Source organism: Pristiophorus japonicus, unplaced genomic scaffold, assembly GCF_044704955.1.
Source record: "Pristiophorus japonicus isolate sPriJap1 unplaced genomic scaffold, sPriJap1.hap1 HAP1_SCAFFOLD_416, whole genome shotgun sequence".
NCBI lineage: Eukaryota > Metazoa > Chordata > Chondrichthyes > Pristiophoridae > Pristiophorus > Pristiophorus japonicus.
The window spans coordinates 503573-512709 of record NW_027254047.1 but is presented as its reverse complement, the minus strand read 5'-3'; the positions used below and the strand labels follow the sequence as shown (position 1 = coordinate 512709).

Genomic DNA, 9137 nt, shown 5'->3' with positions numbered 1-9137 from the left:
GAGAGGGAAGGGGAGAGCAAGGGAGGGGAAGGGTGAGAGAGGGTGAGGCGAGGGAGGGGGATGGGGGGAGAGGGGAATGAGTCAGAGACGGGGAAAGCGAGATAGTTGGAAAGGGAGAGAGGAGGAAAAAGATGCAGAACAGGTCGTGATGGGGAAGGGAGAGAGAGATTTGGAAGGGGAGAGCGTGTAAGAGAGACGACATGCCTGTTGTTCCAGGGTCGGTCTCAGAGATGTTTAATATTTATAATTAAAGCTCCTGTTAATTGACTGTAAATTTTAATACTGACACTAATTTTGAGTAAACCCCAGTGAGGTTTGAACCCACGACTCCTGGTTTACAAGACCAGTGCTCTGACCCCTGAGCTATGGAGCCACCCGCCCTGGGAAAAACAGGGGAAGGAGCAGGAAAGAGAGTGGAAGGGAAAAGAGAGAGTGGAAGGAGTGAGAGAGAGGGGGAAGGCGAGAGAGAGGAGGGGAAAGGGAGAGAGTGGGGAAGAGGGGGAGGTGGGGCAAGTGAGATAGGGGATGAAGAGAGGGAGAGTGTGGAATGGGCGAGAGAGGGGAAGGGAAGAGAGTGGGAAGGAGTGGGAGAGAGAGAGGGAGAGGAGAGAGTGGGAGGGGAAGGGGATGGGGAGACAGTGAGGAAGAGAGAGGATCAGGGGAGAGAGTGGGGAAGGGGAGAGAGTGGGGAAGGGGAGAGAGAGGGGAATGAGGGAGCGAGTGGGTAGGGGAGAGAGAGGGGAAGGGGCGAGAGTGGGGAAGGGAAGAGAGTGGGGAATGAGGGAGCGAGTGGGGAAGGGGAGAGAGAGGGGAAGGGGCGAGAGTGGGGAAGGGGAGAGAGAGGGGACGGAGAGAGAGTGGGGAAGGGGAGAGAGAGGGGAAAGGGAGAGAGTGGGGAATGAGGGAGAGAGTGGGAAGGGGAGAGAGAGGGGAAGGGGAGAGAGTGGGGAATGAGGGAGCGAGTGGGGAAGGGGAGAGAGAGGGGAAGGGGCGAGAGTGGGGAAGGGGAGAGAGGGGGGAAGGGGAGAGAGAGGGGAAGGGGCGAGAGTGGGGAAGGGGAGAGAGAGGGGAAGGGGAGAGTGTGGGGAAGGGGAGAGAGTGGGGAAAGGGAGAGGGGAATGAGTGATAAAGAGAAACGGGGAAAGCGAGAGAGCGGGAAAGAGTAAAAAGAGGCAGAATGTGCAGTGATGGGTAAAGCAGGGAGAGAGGGAGAAGGGGAAAGGAGAATCTTTTGTTCAAGATTCGGTCTCGAAGCAGTTTAATATTCATAATTAAACCCTTTGTTAATTGACAGTGTATTTAAATACTAAGCTAATTTTGACAAATCCCCAGGGAGATTTGATCTCACGACCCCCGGGTTGACAAGACCAGTATTCTAACCCCTGAGCTATGGAGCTACCTGCTCTGTAAAATAACGAGGAAGGAGCAGGAAAGAGACAGGAAGGGAAAAGAGAGAGTTGATGAGTGAGAGAGAGGGGGAAGGGGAGAGAGAGGGAATGGAGTGAGAGAGAGGGGGAAGGGGAGACAGGGGGGAAGAGAGAGGGGAAGGAGAGAGACAGAGGGGGTGAGAAAAGAGGGAGGAAGGGGAGAGATTGTGTGGAAGGGAGGGAGAGAGTGGATGGAGTGGGAGAGGCAAGGAGAGAGGGGGAAGGAGTGGTTAGCAGACAGAGGGATTGGAGAGAGAAGTAAGATCGACGAGGAAGGAGAGAGAGGGGAAGGAGTGGGGAGCGAATGAAAGTAGAGAGGGAAGGGGAGAGCAAGAGAGGGGAAGGGTGAGAGAGTGTGAGGCGAGGGAGGAGGATGGGGGGAGAGGGGAATGAGTCAGAGACGGGGAAAGCGAGATAGTTGGAAAGGGAGAGAGGAGGAAAAAGATGCAGAACAGGTCGTGATGGGGAAGGGAGAGAGAGATTTGGAAGGGGAGAGCGTGCAAGAGAGACGACATGCCTGTTGTTCCAGGGTCGGTCTCAGAGATGTTTAATATTTATAATTAAAACCCCTGTTAATTGACTGTAAATTTAAACACTGACACTAATTTTGAGTAGACCCCAGTGAGGTTTGAACCCACGACTCCTGGTTTATAAGACCAGTGCTCTGACCCCTGAGCTATGGAGCCACCCGCCCTGGGAAAGACAGGGGAAGGAGCAGGAAAGAGAGTGGAAGGGAAAGGAGAGAGTGGAAGGAGTGAGAGAGAGGGGGAAGGCGAGAGAGAGGGAGGGGAAAGGGAGAGAGTGGGGAAGAGAGCGAGGTGGGGCAAGTGAGGGAGGGGATGGAGAGAGGGAGAGTGTGGAATTGTCGAGAGAGGGGAAGGGAAGTGTGTGGGGATGGGGAGAGAGAGGGGAAGGGGAGAGAGTGGGGAAGGGAGAGAGTGGGGAAGGGGAGAGAGTGGGGAAGGGGAGAGAGTGGGGAAGGGGAGAGAGTGGGGAAGGGGAGAGAGTGGGAAGGGGAGAGAGTGGGGAAGGGGAGAGAGTGGGGAAGGGAGAGAGTGGGGAAGGGGAGAGGGAAATGAGTGATAAAGAGAAACGGGGAAAGCGAGAGAGCGGGAAAGAGTAAAAAGACGCAGCATGTGTAGTGATGGGGAAAGGGAAAGGCGAATCTTCTGTTCAAGGTTCGGTCTCAGAGCTGTTTAATATTCATAATTAAAGCCCCTGTTAATTGATAGTGTATATAAATACTAACACTAATTTTGAGTCGGTCCCAGTCAGATTTGAACCCACGACTCCTGGTTCACAAAATCAGTGCTCTGACCCCTGAGCTATGGAGCCACCAGCCCTGGTAAAGACCGGGAAGGAGCAGGAAAGAGAGTGGAAGGGAAAAGAGAGAATGGAATGAGTGAGAGAGAGGTGGAAGGGGAGAGGGAGGGGAAGGAGTGAGAGAGAGGGGAAGGGGAGACAGGGGGGAAAAGAGAGGGGAAGGGGAGAGACAGAGGGGGAGAGGAAAGAGGGAGGAAGGGGAGAGAGTGTGTGGAAGGGAGGGAGAGAGTGGATGGAGTGAGAGAGGCAAGGAGAGAGGGGGAAGGAGTGGTTAGCGGACAGAGGGGTTGGGGAGAGAAGTAAGATAGATGAGGAAGGAGAGAGAGGGGAAGGAGTGGGGAGCGAATGAAAGAGCAAGAGAGGGGAAGGGGTGAGAGAGGGTGAGGCGAGTGATGGGGACGGGGGGAGAGGGGAATGAGTCAGAGACGGGGAAAGCGAGATTGTTGGAAAGGGAGAAAGGAGGAAAATGATGTAGAACAGGTCGTGATGGGGAAGGGAGAGAGAGATTTGGAAGGGGAGAGCGTGTAAGAGAGATAACATGCCTGTTGTTCCAGGGTCGGTCTCAGAGATGTTTAATATTTATAATTAAACCTCCTGTTAATTGACTGTGAACTTAAATACTGACACTAATTTTGAGTAGACCCCAGTGAGGTTTTAACCCACGACTCCTGGTTAATAAGACCAGTGCTCTAACCCTGAGCTATGGAGCCACCTGCGCGGGGAAAAACAGGGGAAGGAGCAGGAAAGAGAGTGGAAGGGAAAAGAGAGAGTGGAAGGAGTGAGAGAGAGGGGGAAGGCGAGAGAGAGGGAGGGCAAAGGGAGAGAGTGGGGAAGAGAGGGAGGTGGGGCAAGTGAGGGAGGGGATGGAGAGAGGGAGAGTGTGGAAGGGGCGAGAGAGGGGAAGGGAAGAGAGTGGGGAAGGAGTGGGAGAGGGAGAGGGAGAGGAGAGAGTGGGAGGGGAAGGGGATGGGGAGACAGTGAGGAAGAGAGAGGGTCAGGGCAGAGATTGGGGAAGGGGAGAGAGTGGGGAAGGGGAGAGAGAGGGGAAGGGGCGAGAGTGGGGAAGGGGAGAGAGAGGGGAAGGGGCGAGAGTGGGGAAGGGGAGAGAGTGGGGAAGGGGAGAGAGTGGGGAATGAGGGAGAGAGTGGGGAAGGGGAAAGAGAGGAGAAGAGGCGAGAGTGGGGAAGCGGAGAGAGAGGGGAAGGGGAGAGAGTGGGGAAGGGGAGAGAGAGGGGAAAGGGAGAGAGTGGGGAATGAGGGAGAGAGTGGGTAAGGGGAGAGAGAGGGGAAGGGGAGAGAGTGGGGATGGGAGAGAGAGGGGAAGTGGAGAGAGTGGGGAAGGGAGAGAGTGGGGAAGGGGAGAGAGTGGGGAAGGGGAGAGGGGAATGAGTGATAAAGAGAAACGGGGAAAGCGAGAGAGAGTAAAAAGAGGCAGAATGTGTAGTGACGGGGAAAGGGAAAGGAGAATCTTCTGTTCAAGGTTCGGTCTCGGAGCTGTTTAATATTCATAATTAAACCCCTTGTTAATTGACAGTGTATTTAAATACTAAACTAATTTTGACAAAGCCCCAGAGAGATTTGATCTCACCACCCCTGGTTGATAAGACCAGTGCTCGAACATCTGAGCTATGGAGCTACCTGCTCTGTGAATGATAGAGGAAGGAGCAGGAAAGAGAGTGGAAGGGAAAAGAGAGAGTTGAATGAGTGAGAGGGAGGGAGAAGGGGAGAGGGAGGGGACCGAGTGAGAGAGAGGGGGAAGGGGAGACAGGGGGGAAGAGAGAGTGGAAGGGGAGAGACAGAGGGGGAGAGGAAAGAGGGAGGAAGGGAGAGAGTGTGTGGAAGGGAGGGAGAGAGTGGATGGAGTGAGAGAGGCAAGGAGAGAGGGGAAAGGAGTGGTTAGCGGACAGAGGGGTTGGGGAGAGAAGTAACATAGATGAGGAAGGAGAGAGAGGGGAAGGACTGGGGAGCGAATGAAAGTAGAGAGGGAAGGGGAGAGCAAGAGAGGGGAAGGGGTGAGAGAGGGTGAGGCGAGGGATGGGGACGGGGGGAGAGCGGAATGAGTCAGAGATGGGGAAAGCGAGATAGTTGGAAAGGGAGAGAGGAGGAAAATGATGTAGAACAGGTCGTGATGGGGAAGGGAGAGAGAGATTTGCAAGGGGAGAGCGTGTAAGAGAGACGACATGCCTGTTGTTCCAGGGTCGGTCTTCGAGATGTTTAATATTTATAATTAAAGCCCCTGTTAATTGAATGTGAATTTAAATACTGACACTAATTTTGAGTAAACCCCAGTGACGTTTGAACCCACGATTCCTGGTTTACAAAACCAGCGCTCTGACCCCTGAGCTATGGAGCCAACCACCCTGGGAAAAACAGGGGAAGGAGGTGGAAAGAGAGTGGAAGGGAAAAGAGAGAGTGGAAGGAGTGAGAGAGAGGGGGAAGGCGAGAGAGAGGGAGGGGAAAGGGAGAGAGTGGGGAAGAGAGGGAGGTGGGGCAAGTGAGGGAGGGGATGGAGAGAGGGAGAGTGTGGAATGGGCGAGAGAGGGGAAGGGAAGAGAGTGGGGAAGGAGTGGGAGAGAGAGAGGGAGAGGAGAGAGTGGGAGCGGAAGGGGATGGGGAGACAGTGAGGAAGAGAGAGGGTCAGGGGAGAGAGTGGGGAAGGGGAGAGAGTGGGGAAGGGGAGAGAGAGGGGAAGAGGCGAGAGTGGGGAAGGGGAGAGAGAGGGGAAGGGGCGAGAGTGGGGAATGAGGGAGCGAGTGGGGAAGGGGAGAGAGTGGGGAAGGGGAGAGAGAGGGGAAGGGGAGAGAGTGGGGAAGGGGAGAGAGAGGGGAAGGGGAGAGAGTGGGGAATGAGGGAGAGAGTGGGGAAGGGGAGAGAGAGGAGAAGGGGAGAGAGTGGGGATGGGGAGAGAGTGGGGAAGGGGAGAGAGAGGGGAAGGGGAGAGAGTGGGGATGGGGAGAGAGAGGGGAAGGGGGAGAGAGTGGGGAAGGGAAAGAGTGGGGAAGGGGAGAGAGTGGGGATGGGGAGAGGGGAATGAGTGATAAAGAGAAACGGGGAAAGCGAGAGAGCGGGAAAGAGTAAAAAGAGGCAGAATGTGTAGTGATGGGGAAAGGGAAAGGCGAATCTTCTGTTCAAGGTTCGGTCTCGGAGCTATTTAATATTCATAATTGAAGCCCCTGTTAATTGATAGTGTATTTAAATACTGACACGAACTTTGAGTCGGCCCCAGTGAGATTTGAACCCACGACTCCTGGTTTATAAAACCAGTGCGCTGACCCCTGAGCTATGGAGCCACCAGCACTAGTAACGACAGGGGAAGGAGCAGGAAAGAGAGTGGAAGGGAAAAGAGAGAGTTGAATGAGTGAGAGGGAGGGGGAAGGGGAGAGGGAGGGGAAGGAGTGAGAGAGAGGGGGAAGGGGAGACAGGGGGGAAGAGAGAGGGGAAGGGGAGAGACAGAGGGGGAGAGGAAAGAGGGAGGAAGGGGAGAGAGTGTGTGGAAGGGAGGGAGAGAGTGGATGGAGTGAGAGAGGCAAGGAGAGAGGGGGAAGGAGTGGTTAGCGGACAGAGGGGTTGGGGAGAGAAGTAACATAGATGAGGAAGGAGAGAGAGGGGAAGGAGTGGGGAGCGAATGAAAGTAGAGAGGGAAGGGGAGAGCAAGAGAGGGGAAGGGGTGAGAGAGGGTGAGGCGAGGGATGGGGACGGTGGGAGAGGGGAATGAGTCAGAGACGGGGAAAGCGAGATAGTTGGAAAGGGAGAGAGGAGGAAAATGATGTAGAGGAGGAAAATGATGTAGAACAGGTCGTGATGGGGAAGGGATAGAGAGATTTGGAAGGGGAGAGCGTGCAATAGAGACGACATGCCTGTTGTTCCAGGGTCGGTCTCAGAGATGTTTAATATTTATAATTAAAGCCCCTGTTAATTGACTGTGAATTTAAATACTGACACTATTTTTGAGTAAATCCCAGTGAGGTTTGAACCCATGACTCCTGGTTTACAAGACCAGTGCTTTAACCCCTAAGCTATGCAGCCACCTGCACTGGGAAAGACGGGAAGGAACAGGAAAGAGAGTGAAAGGGAAAAGAGAGAGTGGAAGGAGTGAGAGAGAGGGGAAGGCGAGAGAGAGGGAGGGGAAAGGGAGAGAGTGGGGAAGAGAGGGAGGTGGGGCAAGTGAGGGAGGGGATGGAGAGAGGGAGAGTGTGGAAGGGGCGAGAGAGGGGAAGGGAAGAGAGTGGGGAAGGAGTGGGAGAGAGAGAGGGAGAGGAGAGAGTGGGAGGGGAAGGGGATGGGGAGACAGTGAGGAAGAGAGAGGGTCAGGGCAGAGAGTGGGGAAGGGGAGAGAGTGGGGAAGGGGCGAGAGTGGGGAAGGGGAGAGAGAGGGGAAGGGGCGAGAGTGGGGAAGGGGAGAGAGAGGGCAAGGGGCGAGAGTGGGGAAGGGGAGAGAGTGGGGAAGGGGAGAGAGAGGGGAAAGGGAGAGAGTGGGGAATGAGGGAGAGAGTGGGTAAGGGGAGAGAGAGGGGAAGGGGAGAGAGTGGGGATGGGGAGAGAGAGGGGAAGTGGAGAGAGTGGGGAAGGGAGAGAGAGGGGAAGGGGAGAGAGTGGGGAAGGGGAGAGAGTGGGGAAGGGGAGAGAGTGGGGAAGGGGTGAGAGTGGGGAAGGGGAGAGAGTGGGGAAGGGGAGAGAGTGGGGAAGGGGAGAGGGGAATGAGTGATAAAGAGAAACGGGGAAAGCGAGAGAGAGTAAAAAGAGGCAGAATGTGTAGTGACGGGGAAAGGGAAAGGAGAATCTTCTGTTCAAGGTTCGGTCTCGGAGCTGTTTAATATTCATAATTAAACCCCTTGTTAATTGACAGTGTATTTAAATACTAAACTAATTTTGACAAAGCCCCAGAGAGATTTGACCTCACGACCCCTCGTTGATAAGACCAGTGCTCTAACCTCTGAGCTATGGAGCTACTTGCTCTGTGAAAGATAGAGGAAGGAGCAGGAAAGAGACAGGAAGGGAAAAGAGAGAGTTGAATGAGTGAGAGGGAGGGGGAAGGGGAGAGGGAGGGGAAGGAGTGAGAGAGAGGGGGAAGGGGAGACATGGGGAAGAGAGAGGGGAAGGGGAGAGACAGAGGGGAGAGGAAAGAGGGAGGAAGGGGAGAGAGTGTGTGGAAGGGAGGGAGAGAGTGGATGGAGTGAGAGAGGCAAGGAGAGAGGGGGAAGGAGTGGTTAGCGGACAGAGGGGTTGGGGAGAGAAGTAACATAGATGAGGAAGGAGAGAGAGGGGAAGGAGTGGGGAGCGAATGAAAGTAGAGAGGGAAGGGGAGAGCAAGAGAGGGGAAGGGGTGAGAGAGGGTGAGGCGAGGGATGGGGACGGGGGGAGAGGGGAATGAGTCAGAGACGGGGAAAGCGAGATAGTTGGAAAGGGAGAGAGGAGGAAAATGATGTAGAGGAGGAAAATGATGTAGAACAGGTCGTAATGGGGAAGGGATAAAGAGATTTGGAAGGGGAGAGCGTGTAAGAGAGACGACATGCCTGTTGTTCCAGGGTCGGTCTCAGAGATGTTTAATATTTATAATTAAAGCCCCTGTTAATTGACTGTGAATTTAAATACTGACACTAATTTTGAGTAGACCCCAGTGAGGTTTGAACCCACGACTCCTGGTTTACAAGACCAGTGCTCTGACCCCTGAGCTATGGGGCCACCCGCCCTTGGAAAGACAGGGGAAGGAGCAGGAAAGAGAGTGAAAGGGAAAAGAGAGAGTGGAAGGAGTGAGAGAGAGGGGGAAGGCGAGAGAGAGGGAGGGGGAAGGGAGAGAGTGGGGAAGAGAGGGAGGTGGGGCAAGTGAGGGAGGGGATGGAGAGAGGGTGAGTGTGGAATGGGCGAGAGAGGGGAAGGGAAGAGAGTGGGGAAGGAGTGGGAGAGAGAGAGGGAGAGGAGAGAGTGGGAGGGGAAGGAGATGGGGAGACAGTGAGGAAGAGAGAGGGTCAGGGGAGAGAGTGGGGAAGGGGAGAGAGTGGGGAAGGGGAGAGAGAGGGGAAGGGGCGAGAGTGGGGAAGGGGAGAGAGAGGGGAAGGGGCGAGAGTGGGGAATGAGGGAGCGAGTGGGGAAGGGGAGAGAGAGGGGAAGGGGCGAGAGTGGGGAAGGGGAGAGAGAGGAGAAGGGGAGAGAGTGGGGAATGGGAGAGAGAGGGGAAAGGGAGAGAGTGGGGAATGAAGGAGAGAGTGGGGAAGGGGAGAGAGAGGGGAAGGGGAGAGAGTGGGGAAGGGGAGAGGGGAATGAGTGATAAAGAGAAACGGGGAAAGCGTGAGAGCGGGAAAGAGTAAAAAGAGGCAGAATGTGTAGTGATGGGGAAAGGGAAAGGCGAATCTTCTGTTCAAGGTTCGGTCTCGGAGCTGTTTAATATTA

At 54.9% G+C, this 9137-nt stretch overlaps 4 non-coding genes across 4 annotated transcripts; all 4 read right to left on the bottom strand.

The window, feature by feature from the left end:
* Window positions 1-300: 300 nt before the first annotated feature.
* trnat-ugu (transfer RNA threonine (anticodon UGU)) lies at window positions 301-373 on the bottom strand. The gene has a single exon. It is a non-coding gene; the product is annotated as a tRNA-Thr (tRNA).
* Window positions 374-2040: 1667 nt separating this feature from the next.
* trnai-uau (transfer RNA isoleucine (anticodon UAU)) lies at window positions 2041-2113 on the bottom strand. Its single transcript has one exon. It is a non-coding gene; the product is annotated as a tRNA-Ile (tRNA).
* Window positions 2114-5967: 3854 nt separating this feature from the next.
* Window positions 5968-6040, bottom strand: trnai-uau (transfer RNA isoleucine (anticodon UAU)). Its single transcript has one exon. It is a non-coding gene; the product is annotated as a tRNA-Ile (tRNA).
* Window positions 6041-8359: 2319 nt separating this feature from the next.
* On the bottom strand, window positions 8360-8432 carry trnat-ugu (transfer RNA threonine (anticodon UGU)). The gene has a single exon. It is a non-coding gene; the product is annotated as a tRNA-Thr (tRNA).
* Window positions 8433-9137: the final 705 nt, after the last annotated feature.